This window comes from Scyliorhinus torazame, chromosome 2 (genome assembly GCF_047496885.1).
Source record: "Scyliorhinus torazame isolate Kashiwa2021f chromosome 2, sScyTor2.1, whole genome shotgun sequence".
In the NCBI taxonomy this organism is placed as follows: Eukaryota; Metazoa; Chordata; class Chondrichthyes; order Carcharhiniformes; family Scyliorhinidae; genus Scyliorhinus; species Scyliorhinus torazame.
Genome location: NC_092708.1, coordinates 210,628,628 through 210,650,581, shown reverse-complemented (window position 1 = coordinate 210,650,581; position 21,954 = coordinate 210,628,628).

The window sequence follows — 21,954 nt, the reverse complement described above, 5'->3', positions numbered from 1 at the left end:
ATTTCCTCTAAATTGCATTAGCCATGCAGCAACCCAAAATTTCTTGCACAAACCATGTACAAATAAGTCCCTTTCAGTTACTGTTCATGCAAACCACACAAAAACAATGAATGGGCATGTGCAGTATTCTACATTCATGTTTCCCACCCCTAATTGCCCTTGAGAAGGTGGTGATGAACTGCGTCTTGAACCGCTGCAGTCCTTTAGGTGTAGGTATACCCACTGTGCTGTTGGGGAGGGAGTTCCAGGGTTTTGATCCAGCGACAGTAAAGGAACAGCGATATATTTCCAAGTCAGGATGGTGAGTGACTTGGAGGGGAACTTCCAGGTATTGGCGTTCCCAGGTATCTGGTATCCCAGGGCAGCACGGTAGCATTGTGGATAGCACAATTGCTTCACAGCTCCAGGGTCCCAGGTTCGATTCCAGCTTGGGTCACTGTCTGTGTGGAGTCTGCACGTTCTCCCCGTGTGTGCGTGGGTTTCCTCTGGGTGCTTCGGTTTCCTCCCACAGTCCAAAGATGTGCAGGTTAGGTGGATTGGCCACGCTAAATTGCCCTTAGTGTCCAAAATTGCCCTTAGTGTTGGGTGGGGTTACTGGGTTATGGGGATAGGGTGGAGGTGTGCGGTTGGGTAGGGTGCTCTTTCCAAGAGCCAGTGCAGACTCGATGGGCCGAATGGCCTCCTTCTGCACTGTAAATTCTATGATAATCTATGAATCTGCTGCTCTTTGTTATGTTCGTGCACTATGATAATAAATGAATCAGTGTACGACAGAACATCTAGTTCAAGACTGGTTATTTAATGTTGAATAAACTGTGGGTAGACTAAACTATTGCTACCCAAACTGTGGAGCTTCTAACCATACTACTAACAGCTCCAGAACTCTGATCAAGACTGGTTTTGTCCGGTTCCAGGGTCCTCTTCCTCTTGCATGACACCTAGTGGTCGGAGCCTATATACACTTGTCATATACACTGTTATATACAATGTTCCTGCATATCATTATGCTGTTGTCCTTCTAGATGGTAGTGGTCGCGGGTTTGAAAGGTGCTGCCTGAAGAGTCTCCTCTTCCAGTGAGTTGTTTAATTGTCCACCACCATTCACGACTGGACATGGCAGGACTGCTGAGATTAGATCAGACCCATTGGTTGTGGGATCGCTTAGCTCTGTCTCTCACTTGCTGCTTATGCTGTTTGGCACACAAGTGGTCCTGTATTGTAGCTTCACCAAGTTGACACCTCATTTTTCGGTATGCCTGATGTTGCTCCTGGCATGCTATCTGTATTCTTCATTGAACCAGGGTTGATCCCCTGGCTTGGTGGTGATGGTAGACTGGGGGATAAGCCAGGCCATGAAGTTGCAGATTGTGGTTGAATACAATTTTGCTGCTGCTGATGGCCCACAGCACTGCATTGATGCCCAGTTTTGAGTTGCTAGATCTGTTTGAAGTCTGTACCATTTAGCACGGTGATACTGCCACACAACACAATGGAGGGTATCCTCAATGTGATGATGGACTTCACCTCCAAAGGACTGTGCGGTGGTCACTCCTACTGATACTGTCATGGACAATGCATCTGTAGCAGGCAGATTGGTGAGGATGAGGTCGAGTATGTTTTTTCCTCTTGTTGGTTGCCTCACCACCTGCTGCAGTCTCAGTATAGCAGTTATGTCCTTCAGGGCCTGACCAGCTCGGTCGATGGTGGTACTATCTTTTAGACTGTGTAGCGTTTTGATACAACTGAGTGGTTTGCAAGGCTATTTAAGAGTCTACCATATTACTGTGGATCTGGAGTCACATGTAGGATAGACCAGGTGACGACTGCAAATTTCTTTCCCTTAAGTACGTTGGTGAACCAACTGAGCTTTTTACGACAATGGTTTCATGGTCATCATTAGATTTTTAATTCCAGATATTTATCGGATTTCATTTCCACCATCTGCCGTGGCTGAATTCAAACCCGCATCCACAGTATATTACCCTGTGACTATATTAGTCCTATGACAAAGCCACTAAACCACAAATCACCTATGCACCACAAAAAAATTAAGATGGTAGGTTGGTGATAAGATTAAAATTAACATGTAATCAGACTGGTATCATAATATACATCTATGTATACAATGGAGTGCAGACAGGCAGTGATTGACACACAGGATGACCAGTACGCACACAGAACAGAGCAACCAATCACCAGACAGGACCCGACTACTATAAAGCCAGAGGGCACCAGTTTTCCCGCTCTCTCGGGACCCAGCCTCTGAGACAGTCACAGCTTGTGAGCTAGCCAGTGCCTACACCATGTGGTAGCTAAGTTAGTCTGGTCAGGCTAGTGCCAGGTCTCCAGTCAAGTCAGCATAGTGTTGACCCACAGTTGAACATGTATAATAGTTTGGATGTTGAATAAAATCGTGTTGCATTTTATCAAGTGTTGGAGGTCTGTCTCTCGCTACACTAAATCAAGTGCAGTTCACCTCGACCCAGCCTACCCAACACATCAACTGGGAATCAATGTAAGTTAGCAAGAACATGGGTGATAGGTGACTGGGGCTTCTTGTGAGTTAGTATACCGGCAACACAGTTTTTAATGAGAACAAGTTTATGAAACGTGAAGATGAAAGGCCAGCCAGGACAGCTTTGGGGTAGTCGAATCCTGAACTTAACACAAAGGTAAATTGTTAAAAATAAACAGATAAACAACTTTATTAAAATAGTGACAAAGTTATTTTACATGAATATGTTTTACACACCTGCAACTTCAATACACTGCTGGCTCAATCTTCATTATTTTGTAGTAATGTAATAATATTTAAAACTAATTTTCTATTGCATTCTTTCGTTTCTTACTTTAGAAGCAGATGCAAAATTATTAACAGTGTCATCATATTTAGCAATGTCTCAGCTGAAATAGTGGTTAAAGTGTTAAAGCACTAGAGTTCAAAACCAGTGATCGACTATCTTGTTTCTTTTGATTTGGTGTTGAAATAAAAATGTCATCACATCTAAAAATAATAATCAGACGAGTTAAGGACTGTACAGTTCATTCAAAAAAAGGAAGGATTTTTAAAAAACAAATACAATTGTGGGCAAATTATTTAATTGTGTTTTGGGCACTTTCTCTTCTTCCCTCCTCTCCAAAACAGGTAGACAATGCCATTGGATTGGATTGGATTGGATTTGTTTATTGTCACGTGTACCGAGGTACAATGAAAAGTATTTTTCTGTGAGCAGCTCAACAGATCATTAAGTACATGGGAAGAAAAGGGAAGAAAAGAAAATACATAATAGGGCAACACAACATATACAATGTAACTACATAGCACTGGCATCGGATGAAGCATACAGGGTGGTAGTGTTAACGAGGTCAGTCCATAAGAGGGTCATTTAGGAGTCTGGTGACAGTGGGGAAGAAGCTGTTTTTGAGTCTGTTCGTGCGTGTTCTCAGACTTCTGTATCTCCTGCCCGATGGAAGAAGTTGGTAGAGTGAGTAAGCCGGGTGGGAGGGATCTTTGATTATGCTGCCCGCTTTCCCCAGGCAGCGGGAGGTGTAGATGGAGTCAATGGATACGAGGCAGGTTTATGTGATGGACTGGGCGGTGTTCATGACTCTCTGAAGTTTCTTGCGGTCCTGGGCCGAGCAGTTGCCATACCAGGCTGTGATGCAGCCTGATAGGATGCTTTCTATGGTGCATCTGTAAAAGTTGGTAAGGGTTAATGTGGACATGCCGAATTTCCTTAGTTTCCTGAGGAAGTATAGGCGCTGTTGTGCTTTCTTGGTGGTAGCGTCGACGTGGGTGGACCAGCACAGATTTTTGGAGATGTGCACCCCTAGGAATTTGAAACTGCTAACCATCTCCACCTCGGCCCCGTTGATGCTGTCAGGGGTGTGTACAGTACTTTGCTTCCTGAAGTCAATGACCAGCTCTTTAGTTTTGCTGGCATTGAGGGAGAGATTGTTGTCGCTACACCACTCCACTAGGTTCTCTATCTCCCGCCTGTACTCTGACTCGTCGTTATTCGAGATCTGACCCACTATGGTCGTATCGTCAGCAAACTTGTAGATGGAGTTGGGACCAAGTTTTGCCACGCAGTCGTGTGTACAGGGAATAGAGTAGGGGGCTAAGTACGCAGCCTTGCGGGGCCCCGGTATTGAGGACTATTGTGGAGGAGGTGTTGTTGTTCATTCTTACTGATTGTGGTCTGTTAGTCAGAAAATCGAGGATCCAGTTGCAGAGTGGGAAGCCAAGTCCTAGGTTTTGGAGCTTTGATATGAGCTTGGCTGGGATCATGGTGTTGAAGGCGGAGCTGTAGTCAATAAATAGGAGTCTGATGTAGGAGTTCTTGTTTTCGAGATGCTCTAAGGATGAGTGTCGGGCCAGGGAAATGGCGTCTGATGTGGACCGGTTGTAGCGGTATGCGAATTGCAGTGGATCAAGGCGTTCTGGGAGTATGGGGGTGATGCGCTTCATGATCAATCTCTCGAAGCACTTCATTACGACTGAAGTCAGGGCCACTGGACGGTAGCCATTGAGGCACGTTGCCTGGTTCTTCTTTGGTACCGGTATGATGGTGGTCTTCTTGAAGCAGGTGGGGACCTCGAAGTGGAGTAGGGACAGGTTAAAGATGTCCGCGAATACCTCTGCCAGCTGATCCACGCAGGCTCTGAGTGCACGACCAGGGATCCCATCCGGGCCCGTCGCCTTCCGTGGGTTCACGCTCAGGAAGGCCAATCTGACTTCAGAAGCTGTGATGGTGGGTTATGGGTGAATTATGGGCTGCTGGGGCACTCGCCAGCGGATTGTTGGTTACCTGCTCGAACCGAGCATAGAATGCATTGACTTCATCGGGGAGGGGTGCGCTGCTGTCAGAGATACTGTTCGGCTTCGCTTTATAGCTCGTTATGTTGTTTAGTCCTTGCCACAACCACTGTGTCTCTAGCTTGGTTTGATATTCTCTCTTGGCATCTCGGATGGCTTTGTGGAGGTCGTACCTGGATTTCTTGTATAGGTCAGGGTCGTCTGTCTTGAACTCCTCAGACCTGTCCTTCAGAAGGGAGTCAATCTCGCGATTGAGCCATGGTTTCCGGTTGGGGAATGCACGTACTGCTTTCTTTGGCACGCAGTCGTCCACACATTTACTGATGAAGTCTGTGACGATGGTGGCATTCAACCTTACTTCATAACAAACATGTGTTTAAATAATTTCTCAGGTTTACAATAGATATTAATTTGGGGAAAGTTTGCTGAACAGGCACAAACAAAGTCACAGAATAGTTATGGTGCAGAGAGAAGCCATGTGGCCCATTGTGTTTGCACCGGCTCTCCACAAGAGCATCAGGACTCAGTGCCATTCCCCTGCCTTTTCACCATACCCCTGCACATTGTTGTTTTTATTCAAATAGTCATCTACTGTCCTCTTGAATGCCTCGGTTGAACCTGCTTCGACCACACATTGGGGTGGCACGGCGGCATAGTGGTTAGCACTGATGCCTCACAGCACCAAGAACTCGGGTTCAATTCCATCCTTGGGTGACTGTGGCGTTTGCACGTTCTCCCCGTTTCTGCATGGGTTTCCTCCGGGTGCCCTGGTTTCCTCCCACTGTCCAAAGATGTGCAGGTTAGATAGATTGGCCATTCTAAAATGCCCCTTGGTGTCCAAATGGTTAGGTGGGATTATGGGGATAGGGCAGGGGATTGGGCCTAGGTAGGGTGCTCTTTTGGAGGATTAGTGCAGATTTGACATGCTGAATGACCTCCCTCTGTACTGTAGGGATTCGATGATTCTACACTTCCAGGCAGTGCATTCCAGGCCTGAACTACATGTTGTGTGAAAACAGTTTTTTCTCACATCACATTTGCTTCTTTTGCAAATCACAGACCCGATTTTCCCACTGCGTTGCTCCCATCACCGATCTCGTTTCGCCAAGGGTTGGGGCCTGAGGGGGCCGTGCCCATGAAAGAGGGGATGAAGGGGAAGGTAGGAAGGGTGGGGGGGGGGGAAATGGGGATCTGAAGGGGCATCATAAAGGTTGGAGGGGTGTGAAGGGAAGCCCTCCACAACCTAATTGTGGGGTGTACTCGCTTGTTGGGGCGGGAGGTGTCATGCCCGTGTCTGGCATTGATCGTGGGTGAGGGGTGTGGGGACCCACAAGTTCACTTGGAGATTGGGGCACCCTTTCAAAATGGCAGAGCGATCTCGGAGGAGCCGGTCTCGCTGGTGAATCCAGCTCCCCACTGGTGAATTTCTAAGCGTGGGCTAGACTGAGAAAAAACCCAACAAGCCCTAAAAAAGACAGAGTGAAACATCTCGCCAAGCTTGACACTGAGGGCGTGATTCTGCAGACATGATTTTAAGTCCGCTTATGGGCATGTGGCTACAGTGTCGAGAAGCACCCCGCTATTCTACGGCACGTTTCTGTATTGTTTGGCCTCAGGGAATTTCTCCCCACCGAGGCCACACTAAGAGAGATTTCCGACCGCCAAAATCAACAGCTGTTTGCAGACCGGGGTGCCATTTTGAGTGGCAGACCCGATCCCCCCTCCACACCATCTTTCAGGCACTTCCGCACCACACTTCCTGTCCCCCCGCTTCACGCTGCAAAACTTGTGGTGGCACCAGAGTGCCCCCCCTCCTATTGGCAATGCCCCCTTGGCCTGACTGATGACAGTGCCAACCTGGCACCCTGGCACCTGACACGGTCAGCCTGGCACCAAGGCAGTGCCACCTGGGCACCCTGACAGTGCCACCCAGGCACTATGGAAGTGACAGGATGGCACTGCCAGAGTGCTCAAGTGGCACTGCCAGGGTGCCAGAGCCAAGTTGTCTGGGTGCCCAGGGGAGTGCTAGGTTACTATCCTGCCCTGTTCCCGATCATCCGGGGGTCTCTAATGGCCTGCAAGACCCCGCGAGGTGCCGTTACACCTGGTCCACATTTTTGGGGACCAGTACTGAGTGCCACCCTGGCGAGGTCTCACAAGTGCCCCCGTTGACTAATGGATCATTTAAATATGCAGATCTGGATTTTGCCCAGCGAGGGCGAGATCCAGATCGTTGCTCAGCACTTCAAAATCACTCAAACATGAAGTGGGGGGATGGGTGGGGGGAGTGATTGGAATGTACTGAACTCTCTTTGGTATGGTTGATGTTTGTAAACATTGTGGTTACAGCACTAAGAGTTACTCATCCGTGAAGGAAAATTAATGGGGCAAGGCTCACAGCTGTTTTGTGGAAGCTGTCAATCACAGCCCACTACTAAAAATGAATGAATGGCTTGCAGCTAAAGGATCTGAGGGGTTTAAACACAGGTCACTGCTTTTCTCTTTCCAGGAATGGACAGATGGAGCTTCCAGGTGAGTGTTACAACAGTAGTTTATTTACCTGCCCCTTTTTGAACTGCTCTCCAGCTTCTTATTGGGGGTCTCTTTTCTGGGGAGCATGGGGGTCTCTGGGGAGAGTTTGAGGGTCTCTGCGAGGGTCCCTTCTGTAAGGGGTCTCTGGGGGGTCCCTTTAGTTATGGGGTCCATGTGAGCGATCTCACTATTTATTAGTGTAGGGTCCCTGTGTGGGGGTCTTCCTATTTAGGGGTTCGATGGGGCGGGGGGTCTCCCTACTTAGGGGGCCTGTAAATCACCTTACAGGTGATATAGGTGCTACTTGTATTAATCCCCGCCCACGTGGTTCCCGTCCCAGAGGAACGGAGAATCATGAGGGCCTGAGAATCTAGTGCACAGCCCGCTAAGTGGATGCAAATGGGTCATCAGAATCAATTTGCATCCATTAGCATCCTCCTGCTGCCAGGCATGAACCCCAATCCCATCAACAGCGTGGTGGAGGGGGGCGTGGGGGGGTTGCTGCTGGAGTTCTGCGCCTGACACAAACCTTTATTTCAGCTGGTTGCCCAATTCTCCGCCTGATCATGATCTGTGTTGCTGACGTCGCAGGGTGGAGAATCCAAAACAATAACTCAATTTTCAGCTTTTACTGGGCCTACAGTGGTCTTGACCACCCGTTTTCCCTTTATATAATGATAACATTTCTTCTTGTCCCTTGCAAGTTTCCTTTCATAATACCTTTTCGTCAGTCTTATAAGTTGCTTTGTGACCCTTTGCTGGTCTTTGTATCTATCCCATTCACCCGGATCTGTGCTATTGCATTTTTGTAAGCCCTTTCTTTTGGTTTTGTGCTGTCCCTAACCTGTTTAGTTGTCCATGGCTGTATTTTTTGTGAAGTGGAGTCTTTTCCTCTCAGGGGTATATCCTCACTCTGTATCTCGTTAAATATCATTTCTTTAAATATCGTCCACTGATCTTCCGTCATTTGACCCATCAGCAGATCTTCCCAGGTCACTGTGGAAAGTGCCTGTCTCATCATCTTGTTAAAGTTAGCCTTACCAAGTCTAAAATCCTTGTATCTGAATTGTACTTTTCACTTTCAAACACTACACTTGAATTCAAACATGGTGTGACCACTATTTGATAAATATTTGTGCACAGTTAGGCTACTAATTCAATTTTGCTCACTACTCATAAGTAAATCTAATATTACCTGTCCCCTTGTTGCATCTGGAACATATTGTTGCAGGAAACAATCCTGGACACATTCCAGAAATTCACTACCTTTCTGACAGGTGTTTGGCTGCCTCTCCTCTGCCTCTTACACTATGTGCAAATCAAACTCCCCCGTTAATACTACTCTGCCTTTGTTACACACTTGCCTAATTTCTGCATTTATACAATCTGACACCTCAGAACTGCTACCAGGGGGTAGTTACACAAACCATTAGTTTTAGATCTTATTTTGTTCCTCAGTTCCACCCATATGGTCTCCACTGGATGCTTTCCCCTCATTACATCCTTCCTCGCCATTGAGGTGACAGTATTTCTAATGGGTAAGGCTACTCCACCCCCTCTGCCATCATCCCTGTCCCTCCTGTACACTTTATAACCAGGTATATTTAGTTCCCAGTTCCGACCATCCTGCAGCCATGTCTCCGTAATACCTACAACATCATATTGCATTTGTGCCTGTAGCTCATCTATTTCTTATTCCTTACACTTCGTGAAGAGGAGGTCAGAAGAAATTGCTTTTGCATACAAGGACATTAGGACGCGCAATGTGGAAATAATGGTGAATGCAGAATCTCAAATAGTTTTGAAAGAGGAGTAGCTAAAAATTTTAAGAAGAAAAATATGAAAGAGTCTAAAGGAAGTTGAAGAGAAATTGAACTCTTTGAGAGGTAGCCCTGGCACAAATAGGTAAAACATCCTCAGTCTTACTGTGAAGTGCTTCGGACTTGATTTAAATTTGGGGTCGGAAACTCGATGCCTGGCAATTCTCCGGTCTGGGGCAGCACTTTCGAAGGTCAGCAACCTCAAAGCACACAAAAGGCAATTAGGGATGGCCAACAAATGCTGGCCTAACCAGCGAAGCCCACATCCTGTAAAAATGAATAAAGAAAAAGTTGCCAAAATGGACAAACGGAAGGTAATGTGCCCAAACTGGTACAAGGTCGCTCACGTCCTCAAATGTTTCAGCATTGAGCAAGGCATCAGAGTCTTTGGGTTCAGCGATTTACAAATTGAAAGTTACATTCTCGCCCTTCCCGGCCCAGTAATAAGTTCATCAAGGAGGCTGTTAGATGGAGTCGAGTGGTTTCCTGACTACTTCACCCTGCACTCACTTTGAAAATTCGAGCGCTTCCCAGAACTCTCACCATCTGGGTGGGCTATTTTCAAAGTGGATCTGCTCTTGTTCTGGTGCCGGCCAATTGAAAATCCTGTTCAATCATTTTGTGAAATAATTCTGATTCACTTGTGGTGGCATGAGGTATCCAACAGGTGGTGCTATTTAGTGCCATTTTAGATGGTTTTATCCAAAATTATTTCTTGTCACTGAACAACTAAACATTTCTTTCATGACACAGTTCTAACATGGCGCTATCCAAGTTAAGGAATTGTCCAAAAAAAACTGATAAATAAGGTGACATCTGTCTGTACTCTGTGATATCACACAAAACTATCATCATTGTATGGGGTTTGTTTCCCGATATGGGAATTTTCTTTTGGCATGTTTTCCTCAATCTGCCAGTTAAACTCAAGTTTTTCATTTGTGATTTTATTTGGTTGATTTTTATTGGTTTGTTTTACAATATTTAGACTTAGTGAAGAATCAAGCAAGCAACCTTATCAGAAATATTCCCTTTTTAAACATCAGGGGAATTACATAGAACAGACAGCGCAGAAGGAAGCCATTCGGCCCATCGAGTCTGCACCAACCCACTTAAGCCCTCACTTCCACCCTATCCCCGTAACCTAATAACCCCTCCAACCTTTTTGGTCACTAAGGGCAATTTATCATGGCCAATCCACCTAACCTGCGCGTCTTTAGACTGTGGGAGGAAACCAGAGCACCCGGAGGAAACCCACGGGGAGAACGTGCGGATCCTGCACAGACAGTGACCCAGCAGGGAATTGAACCTGGGACCCAGGCGCTGTTGCCCTCAATGTGCTGGCCAATACTTAACCCTCAATCAACATCACACAGACAGATAACCTGGTCATTATCCCATTGTTTTTTTTTTGGGGGGGGGTTGCTATGTGTAGATTAGCTGCTTTGTTTCCTAGCATTGCAACAATGACTTCACCACTGCTACTCAAAAATCAAGGATGCCTACCGTTCCATCCCCCAACCGCACTTTGGGAAATCAGACCATAAGACAGTGCTCCTTCTCCAGGCATGCAAGCAGAAACTCAAGCGACAGAATCCAGCTAAGAAGGTAGTGCAGTGCTGATCTGAGGAGACAGAAGAGCTCTGACGTGACTGCTTAGAGACAGTGGACTGGTCCATATTTAAGAACTCAGCGACCAACTTAAATGAGTATGCCACCACCGTCATAGACATCATCAGCAAATGTGTGGACGACTGCGTGCCAAAGAAAGCAGTACGTACGTTCCCCAACCGGAAACTGTCGTGTTGGGTGTTCTGGTTCACAAACAAGCCAACAATGCTGGAAGTGGTGCAACGTTATTTTATTCACTGTTCAACTATGCTAACATACTGTAAACGTGGGTTTAAGGAGTACCAGCTTAACTGTGGACCCTTTCCTATCACTAGTTATAGTGAGGCACTCAGCACATGGTGAATGTCTGTGATGCAGGCTGTGAGCTCTATGCTCTGAGCTGGCTGCTGCTAGAATGAGCGGGAACTCTCCTGTCCTCTGTCTTTATCATGCTTGTGCTCTCACTGGTGATTGGCTGCGGTGTTATGCATGCTGGTTGGTCCTACTGCATGTCCATCAGCGTGTGTATGTGATTGCACCATAATGTACTGATGTATATTATGACATCCCCTTTTTTACAAAGAACATGCGCCTATGTGAGAATAAATAACGTGTAATGAGTGTATCTGACCATGTGTGTGCAGTATTTACATAACTATGGACATGAGGCTAGTCTATATACACGGGAAGGTGCCTGGTGCAGAGAAAAGGAAAACAAGGTGTTACACCAACAACAAAACTAATAACGAATGCGACAAACAAACTAGTGAAATGCTGAAACAGGATGAAAGAACAAAGCATTGAGTCCAACACTGTAAGGTTCGTAAATCAAGTCTCTGAGGTGGGCGACGAATTCGGGTCGACCGCCTCAACGGTGGGTCAGGAGCCACCGGCTGCGGATTGGGCCGGGCCACGGCCAAGTGAGGAGGATGCAGAGTATCCGGAAGCTCTACAAAGTCCAGTTCAGGGACAACAGGAGGGTGTGGCACCGGTGGAGGATCGCGTAGCGAGCGTGGAACCAGACGACGGGCACACCGATTACGGCGGCGAATGAAGCCATCGGGCAGACGAACCAGGAATGAGCGGGGAGCCACCAGCCGAAGAACCACAGCAGCCACCCTCCAGAAGATGGTTTTGGACGTTGTCACCTGGCACCAAAGCAGGAAGATCAGTCGCTCGAGCATCATGCGCCGCCTTGTGCTGCGCGCGAGCCTGTTGCATCCGCTGAAGGACCGGAGCATGGTCGAGGTCTGGGACGTGAATGCACGGCACAGTGGTCCTGAGGGTGCGACCCATCAGCAGCTGGGCTGGTGACAGGCCCGTGGTCAGTGGAGCCGAGCGATAGGCCAGCAAGGCGAGGCAGAAGTCGGATCCTGCATCAGCAGCTTTGCAGAGGAGCCTCTTTACGATGTGGATGCCCTATTCTGCTTTGCCATTTGACTGGGGGCGCAGGGGACTGGACGTCACGTGTACAAAGTTCTCCTGCTGGCGAAGTTAGACCATTACTGGCTCGCGAAGCAGGGACCATTGTCCGACATCACAGTGACTGGGATGCCGTGACGAGCCAAGGTGTCTTTGCAGGCACGGATAACAGCCGATGACGTGATGTTGTGCAGGCGTACAACCTCGGGATAGCTGGAAAAATAATCAACTGTGAGTACAGAGTCCCTGCCGAGCGCATGGAACAGGTCCACGCCTAACTTAGACCAACTCATGGGGCTGAAGGGTCTCCCGTGGTTGGGCCAGCTGGAACCGCTGACAGGTGGGGCAATTGAGCACAGTGTTGGCAATGTCCTCATTTATGCCAGGCCAGTAGACAGCCTCTCGGGCCCTCCATCGGCACTTCTCTACGCCAAGTTGGCCCTCGTGCAGCTGCTCGAAAACCAGGTGATGCATGCTGTGTGGGATCACGATGCGGTCCAGCTTCAGGAGGGCGCCATCAACGACTGCCAGATCATCTTGAATATTATAGAACTGCGGGCATTGTCTCTTGAGCCATCCGTCAGTCATGTGGCGCATCACACGTTGTAGCAGGGGGTCAGCCGCAGTCTCACGGCGAATGTGGGTTAGGCGTTCATCCGTGGCCGGCAGATTGGCGGCCGTGAAGACCACATGGGCGTCGACTTGGCAAACGAACCCCTCTGGGTCGGACGGAGTGGTGAGTGCCCTGAACAGAGCGTCGGCTATGATCAGGTCCTTACCCGGTGTGTACACGAGCTGGAAATTGTATCTCCTGAGCTTGAGCAGAATGCGTTGCAGGTGAGGGGTCATGTCATTGATGGTCGGTCTCCACAGTGAACTGGGGAAGGCCATATACGTAGTCATGGAACTTGTCGACACCGGTCAACAGGCCTAGGCACTCCTTCTCCATTTGTGCATAGCGCTGCTCTGTGGGGGTCATGGCCCGTGACGCATAGGCAACAGGGGCCCATGACGAGGCGTCATCTCGTTGCAGGAGCATCACCCCTATGCCAGATTGGCTAGCGTCCGTTGATATTTTCGTCTGCCTTGCAGGATCGAAAAATGCCAACACTGGGGCAGTGGTCAGCTTGACCTTGAGCTCCTCCCATTCACGCTGGTGGGCGGGAAGCCACTGGAAGTCCGTCGTCTTCCTAACTAGGTTGCGGAGAGCCGTGGTGTGGGAAGCGAGGTTAGGGATGAATTTTCTTAGGAAGTTGACCATTCCTAAGAACCGGAGCACCGCCTTCTTATCCGCCGGCTTCTGCATGGCCGTGATGGCTGCCACCTTGTCCGCATCCGGCCGCCCACCCAGCCGGGAGATGTGATCTCCTAAAAATTTGAGTTCGGTCTGGCCGAAAGAACATTTGGCTCTGTTGAGGCGCAGGCCTTGGTCCCGTATTCGCTTAAAAACACGTTGGAGGCGACTGATATGCTCCTGCGGGGTGGTGGACAGATGATGATGTTGTCCACATAAACGCACACACCCTCGATGCCCTCCATCATCTGCTCCATGATGCAGTGGAACACTTCAGATGCTGATATGATTCTAAATGGCATTCTATTGTAGCAGTACCTGCCAAATGGGGTGTTGAAAGTACACAGCTTTCTGCTGGACTTGTCCAATTCCTTGGTCCTGGAGGTCCTGCAGCTGCTGCTTGAGGCGGTCCTTGAGGGGTGCTGGGACTCTGCGAGGTGCATGAACCACAGGCGTGGCGTCCTGTTTGAGCAGGATTTTGTATGTGTAGGGAAGTGTGCCCATGCCTTCGAAGACATTTCGGTGTTGAGTGATGATGGCACTTAGTTGCGCCCTGAAGTCCGCATCTTGGAAGTCAGACGTGTCCTCTGGAGAGAGGGAATGTACGCGCTGCACGAGGTTGAGGAACTTGCACGCCTGTGCGCCCAGCTGGGAGTCCTTTGAGGAGCCCACGATCTCGAAGGGTAGGGTGATTTTTCGCGAGTTGTGCGTCACCTCGAGTTGGCATGACCCGGTGGCGGGAATGACGGTACCATTATAGTCGACCAGTTGGCAATTGGATGGAAGAATTGTTGGTTTGACCCCCAGGGTTTGAAATGCTGACCATGCGAGGAGATTGGCGGAAGCACCAGTATCCAGACGGAATCTGATCTGGGATCGGTTGACCGTCAGGGTGGCACACCACTCGTCGTCCGGATCAATGCTGTGTACCAACAGCAGCTGGTGCTTTCGATTCGGGGACAACCTGTTCTTGGTTATGACAGCGACTCGAAAAGGCTCCCTGTCCTCGGTGTCACTGGTCTGCATGAAGTCAGGATCGGACTCGGTGAAGGTGGGTTGGATTGCCCGAACATTCCTGCGAGGCTGGTTAAATCATTGCGAGTTGGCAGGCTGGGCTGCTCGACAGCAGGCAGCATAGTGGCCAAGCCTGCCACAGCGTAGGCACTGTCGCGATTTTGCAGGGCATTGCCACTTTACATGGGCGTGACGTCAGTGCGTTCGTTGTGCCACCGTGCATGCGTGGTACGGTCTTGCGTGGTGCAGGCCTGCGCATCGCGTTCCTCCACGTCACCGTCCCCTCGTTTGGCGCGTACAAGCGCGGGAGGCCTCGGAAAGCGCGCGAAATGGCCACCCTCCTCCAGACTGCGGCCCGGAAGGTGTTCGATCGTTTGGACCCGTTCCGCCTCATGGTGCCCTTGCCGCGCCGTTTCAGCTGCCTGTATGTAGGAGTACCGGCTGGTGGCATTCTAATGCAGGACACAGGTCTCGATGGCAGTCGCTAGGGTTAGTTGTTTAACTTTAAGGAGCTGCTGACGCAGGGTGTCCGACATGACCCCAAAAACAATCTGGTTGCGTATCATGGAGTCGGAGGTGGGCCCGTAGCCGCAGGATTGCGCGAGGATGCGGAGGTGTGTTAAATAGGATTGGAAAGGCTCGTCCTTACCCTGCAAGGTCTGCTGGAACAGGTACCTTTCGAAGCTTTCGTTGACTTCAACACTGAAGTGTGTGTTGAATTTGAGGAGCACCGTCTTGTACTTGGTCTTGTCCTCGTTGTCCGCGAATGTCAGGGAGTTAAAGATGTGGATGGCATGTTGCCCAGCCGTGGAGAGAGGAAGGGCTATCTTCCTGGTGTCCAATGCATTCTCCCTGTCCGTGGCCTCGAGGAAGAGCTGGAAGCGCTGTTTAAATATCTTCCAATTTACCCCGAGATTGCCAGCGATGTGGAGCAGCGGCAGCGGGTTGATGTTCTCCATGCTGTAGGATGCCGGAATGCTGAGAAGTTGCAGGTAGGTCTCACAAGTGCTAGATTGCGGCCACTCCTTGTACCATGTCGTGTTGGGTGTTCTGGTTCACAAACAAACCAACAATGCTGGAAGTGGTGAAACGCTATTTTATTCACTGTTCAACTATGCTAACATACTGTAAAGGTGGGTATAAGCAACACCAGCTTAACTGTGGACCCTTTCCTATCACTAGCTATGGTGAGGCACTCAGCACATGGTGAATGTCTGTGATGCAGGCTGTGAGCTCTGTGCTCTGAGCTGGCTGCTGCTAGAATGAGCGGGAACTCTCCTGTCCCCTGTCTTTATAGTGCGTGTGCTCTCACTGGTGATTGGCTGCGGTGTTATACATGCTGGTTGGTCCTACTGCATGTCCATCAGTGTGTGTATGTGATTGCACCATAATGTACTGATGTATATTATGACAGAAACCATGGCTCAATCGTGAGATTGACTCCCTTTTGAAGGAGAGGTCTGAGGCGTTCAAGACAGACGACCCTGACCTATACAAGAAATCCAGGTACGATCTCCGCAAAGCCATCCGAGATGCCAGAGAGAATATCAAACCAAGCTAGAGTCACAGACAGACTCATGACGGTTGTGGCAAGGTCGAAACAACATAGCGGGCTACAAAGCGAAGCCGAGCAGTATCTCTGGCAGCAGCGCACCCCTCCCCGATGAAGTCAATGCATTCTATGCTCGGTTCGAGCAGGTAACCAACAATCCGCTGGCGAGTGCCCCAGCAGCCCATAATTCACCCATACCCACCATCACAGCTTCCGAAGTCAGATCGGCCTTCCTGAAAGTGAACCCTCGGAAGGCGACGTGCCCGGACGGGATCCCTGGTCGTGCACTCAGAGCCTGCGCGGACCAGCTGGCAGAGGTATTCACAGACTTCTTTAACCTGTCCCTACTCCACTCCGAGGTCCCCACCTGCTTCAAGAAGACCACCATCATACCGGTACCAAAGAAGAACCAGGCAACGTGCCTCAATGACTACCGCCCTGTGGCCTTGACTTCAGTCATAATGAAGTGCTTCGAGAGGTTGATCATGAAGCGCATCACCTCCATACTCCCAGAATGCTTTTATCCACTGCAATTCGCATACCGCTGCAACCGGTCCACATCAGACGCCATTTCCCTGGCCCTACACTCATCCCTAGAGCATCTCGAAAACAAGGACTCCTACATCAGACTCCTATTTATTGATTACAGCTCTGCCTTCAACACCATAATCCCAGCCAAGCTCATATCAAAGTTCCAAAACCTAGGACTTGGCTCCCCACTCTGCAACTGGACCCTTGATTTTCTGACCAACAGACCACAATCAGTAAGAATGAACAACAACATCTCCTCCACAATAATCCTCAATACCGGGACCCCGCAAGGCTGCGTACTTAGCCCCCTACTCTATTCCCTGTACACATACGACTGCGTGGCAAAACTTGGTTCCAACTCCATCTACAAGTTTGCTGACGATACGACCATAGTGGGCCGGATCTCAAATAACGTTGAGCCAGAATACAGGAGGGAGATAGAGAACCTATTGGAGTTGTGTAGCGACAACAATCTCTCCCTCAATGCCAGCAAAACTAAAGAGCTGGTCATTGACTTCAGGAAGCAAAGTATTGTACACACCCCTGTCAGCATCAACGGGGCCGAGGTGGAGATAGTTAGCAGTTTCAAATTCCTAGGGGTGCACATCTCCAAAAATCTGTCCTGGTCCACCCACATCGACGCTACCACCAAGAAAGCACAACAGCGCCTATACTTCCTCAGGAAACTAAGGAAATTCGGCATGTCCACATTAACCCTTACCAACTTTTTCAGATGCACCGTAGAAAGCATCCTATCGGGCTGCATCACAGCCTGGAACGGCAACTGCTCAGTCCAGGACCCGAAGAAACTTCAGAGAGTCGTGAACACTGCCTAGTCCATCACACAAACCTGCCTCCCATCCATTGATTCTATCTACACCTCCCGCTGCCTGGGGAAAGCGGGCAGCATAATCAAAGATCCCTCCCACTCGGCTTACTCACTCTTCCAACTTCTTCCATCGGGCTGGAGATACAGAAGTCTGAGAACACGCACGAACAGACTCAAAAACAGTTTCTTCCCCACTGTCACCAGACTCCTAAATGACCCTCTTATGGACTGACCTCATTAACACTACACCCCTGTATGCTTTATCCGATGCCAGTGCTTATGCAGTTACATTGTATATGTTGTGCTGCCCTATTATATATTTTCTTTTATTCCCTTTTCTTCCCATGTACTTAATGATCTGTTGAGCTGCTCGCAGAAAAATACTTGTCACTGTACCTCGGTACACATGACAATAAACAAAATCCAATCCAATCCACTGTTGTGTTTCCTTTGCTCCTTCAACACAAACTCACCAGTCACTCAGGGAGGACTGGTAAGCCATGTTGTGGGATATTTTAGTTGAAGATTACAGTGGTAAATATACATTTTGGTGTGTCTTGTTTGGTCAGCTAGCAAATTCCAACGACTATGTCACGTGAGAGATGGCATCATATACTGTCTGATCATACGTATAGATTATGGTCATAGCCTCTTAAAGGCAAACTATAACATCCCCCACTTTTCGAAACAGATAATGATAAAGATTCCATAATACTATTCATATGACAGAAATCATGGCTGGATTCTCCATTGAGACTATGTCCCCACGCTGGCATCAAAACGGTGAAGGTTTACTCCTGAAATTCCTGCAAAAAAGTGAAATGAATTAATAGCCCTGCAGGGGGCTAGCAGGGACCTGGAGAGAATCTCACACCCTTTGCTGCAGAGACAGGCCGCCACACGTCCGGGTCGGAGGCTGCACATGCTCACGGCGCCGGCCTCCAGCGGCCGCGCCGTGCTCCATGATGGTCTTGAACCGCGGAGCCAGACCCAAAAAAGAGACCCCCCAATAGGCCGCGTGCCCGACCCGCAAACCCTGCACATTAATTCCCCGGCCACCTATAAGTCCGCAGCCGCCATACAAGCATCTCGACCGTCAATAGCAGATTAGTTCCACGCCATCAGGAACTCAGCTGGTCGGGAGTGGAGGATTGCTGAGCGGGCCTGTGGCAGTGGCCCCCCAGCGGCATGGCGTACTCCCCGGTGACGCCGATTTTCGATGTCAGGAAAATCGGCGAACTGGCGCCGGGCCCGATTACAGCGTTGATCTGGATTCTCTTCCCCACCGCCGGCCGCGACTTCGGCATCGGGGTGCGGTGAATCCAGCTCCATTTGTGCATTGTGAGTTAACATCTTTACAAGTTTACGAGTCTCTGAAACATAAAGGTGGTTTGCTAATATGACCTGATTGGTCACCATGAGATTTCTTTGAGATCTCTGACAGTTATCGCAGTGGTCTTGATTTCTAGATGTTGCTTACTTGCACGGTGATATCACGCTGGCTGTCTTCACCGCGATCTTCCACAGTGCTATGTTCAGATTTCAGCTTTGGATGTGTTCTATTGCGCAGTGATTAGCATTGCTGCCTCACAGCACCAGGGACCCGGGTTCAATTCCGGCCTTGTCTGTGTGGAGTGTGCACGTTCTCACCGTGCCTGCGTGGGTTCCTCCGGGTGCTCCTGTTTCCTCCCACAATCCAAAGTGTGCCGATTAAGTGGATTGACCTTGCTAAATTGCCCCTTGGTGTCGAGGGAGGTGCAGGTTAAGTTGCAGGGGTAAGGGTGGGGTTGGTGGGAGTGGACCTAGGTGGAAAGCTCTTTCAGATGGCTGGTGCAGATTCAATGGGCCAAATGGACTCCTTCTGCACTGTAGGGATTCTATGATGCTATGATTTCAGATAGGATAGGATTGCTAAATGTTGCATCATTGGAAAGCTCCCTAAGTTGACATTGGTTTCTGCATAATGTCATTCCATTTGTCATTGGAACCTGTACTTCATACAGGTTTGGCTCTCAACAAACCATAGCTATTTTATCTGGAAACCAGGTTTCCTCTGTTGGACGTTGAACTTGAAGTTTTTGTCCGACGGTCAAGCTTGCCAATTCGTCACCTCCATGTCGGCCAGGTGTAACCTTCATACTCCTCTGTTTTTCCAGTCATTTATCTCGTACAATTGGAAACTTGGATAGGCAATGCCTTGGTAGAATTGTTCGAGCTTGCCTCACAAACGTAAGTTCAGCTCAGGAAGGTGAACTTCCATTCAATGTTGTTGCTCTTAGACGTAGCATTGCGACCTGGAGACCTTGTTTTGTTTCCCAGCACTTAATAATCAAAGATTTAACGGAACAAACCTTGTGCTCTGTTAGGATGTTTGATTGAGAATAATGTTCTGTTCCTAATGCCTATGTTCCTATGTTCTCGATATCACTGCTAATCCCTGGGCAGTATACAGTATCCCTTGCCAAATGTCTAATGCACTCAATGCCCATATAAGCCTGGTATAGTTGCGTGAGAATATTTGGTGGGAATGATTCCCATCTATCTATCCTTCAATATTACACCTATGGATACTTTTAATTCACCAATGGTCGTACAATTTCTTGGATTTTGTGTATGGTATCAGGCCAATCTTCAGTTATGGTTTTCTGTAATGCCTGGGTCTTTGGATGTCTTGTAATTGTTCAACCAAAACTGATCAAATCGACTTGTACCACACCTTCAACTTCTGCATTTGATGAATCGACTTGCAGATCCAATAATATATCCGCATTCTTTGTTGGATTTGGTAACCTGATGAAGGTGTCTGAAGTAACCATCAAGCCACCTGGCTTGTCGCAATTGTGTCCTTCAACTTTGATCAATAATCGTTGAAACTAAATGGTGTACTTGTCAATCATTTTTGCCCACAGCTCTCCGTGGCAAGGAGTTCCAAAGACTCACAACCCTCGGAGAGAAGAAATTCCTCCTCATCTCAGTCTTAAATTAGCAGTCCTTTATTCTGAGACTATGCCCTCTGCTCCTAGGCTCTCTCATGAGGGGAACATTCTATCCAGGTGTGATTTCACTTGTACTTTGTACAGTTTGTACAGAGGGCAGCACGGTAGCATTGTGGATAGCACAATTGCTTCACAGCTCCAGGGTCCCAGGTTCGATTCCAGCTTGGGTCACTGTCTGTGCGGCGTTTGCACATCCTCCCCGTGTGTGCGTGGGTTTCCTCCGGGGGCTCCGGTTTCCTCCCACAGTCCAAAGATGTGCAGGTTAGGTGGATTGGCCATGATAAATTGCCCATAGTGTCCAAAATTGACTGATTGTTGGGTGGGGTTACTGGGTTATGGGGATAGGGTGGAGGTGTTGACCTTGGGTAGGGTGATCTTTCCAAGAGCCGGTGCAGACTTGATGGGCCGAATGGCCTCCTTCTGCACTGTAAATTCTATGATAATCTATGAGTTCCAGCAAGATTTCCCGACCCTTATACTCCAACCCCCTTGAAATAAGACCCAACATTCCATTAACTTTCCTGCTACCTGCTGCACCTGTGTGCCAGCTTTCTGTGCTTCTTGCTCAAGTACCCCCAAGTCCCTTTGTTTAGCAGATTTCTGCAGTTTTTCTCAATTGAAATAATATTCTGTTCTTCAGTTCTCCATTTCAAAATGACTAACTTTACATTTTCCCACATTATACTCCATTTGCCAACTTTCTGCCCACTTACCTAATCTATCAATATCTCTTTGCAAACTATTTGTATCCCTCTCACAATTTGCCTTTAGCAGTTGTGGTCCCAGCACTAATCCCTGCAGAGCCCCACTGGTTACAGGTCACGACCCTGAAAAAGAACCCCTTATCCCCACTCACTGTTTCCTGCCCATTAGCCAATTCTCCATCCAAGCCAATATATTACCTCCAACACTATGGGCTCTTATCTTATGACTTATCCTTTTGTGAGGTACCTTGTTGAATGCCCTTTGGAAGTCTAAATACAACACATCTACTGGTACCCCTCTATTCATTCTGGTTGAAATTTCCTCGAAAAACTAATAAATTAGTCAGACAGGATTTCCCTTTCATGAAGCTATGCTGGCTCTGCTGGATTAGATTATGGTTTCTCAAATATGCTGCTATTATTTCCTTAATAATTGGTTCCAACATTGTTCCAACAGTAAATGTTTGGCTAATCGGCCTACAGAATGCTTTGGTGCAGAGGGATCTGGGTATGCATGAATTGCAGAAAACTAGAATGCAAGTACAGCAGGTATTAAGGAAGTGGAATTTTGGCCTTTATAGATAAAGGAATAGAGTATAAAAATGGGAAAGTGTTGTTGCAACTGTATACGATGCTGTCTGTAAATCTTCAGACACTTCGACCAGTTTATTATTCAAACGTTTTACATAGGTGCCCTTATTTGCGCGATGAACAAAGGACAAATACAAGTTTACATTTCAATCAAATTTACTATCAAACACAGTAAAACAGTTCTCCCCCCCCCTTAAATGATCCCAACTCCAATAATCCCAAGGTTCTGAATTATACCTATG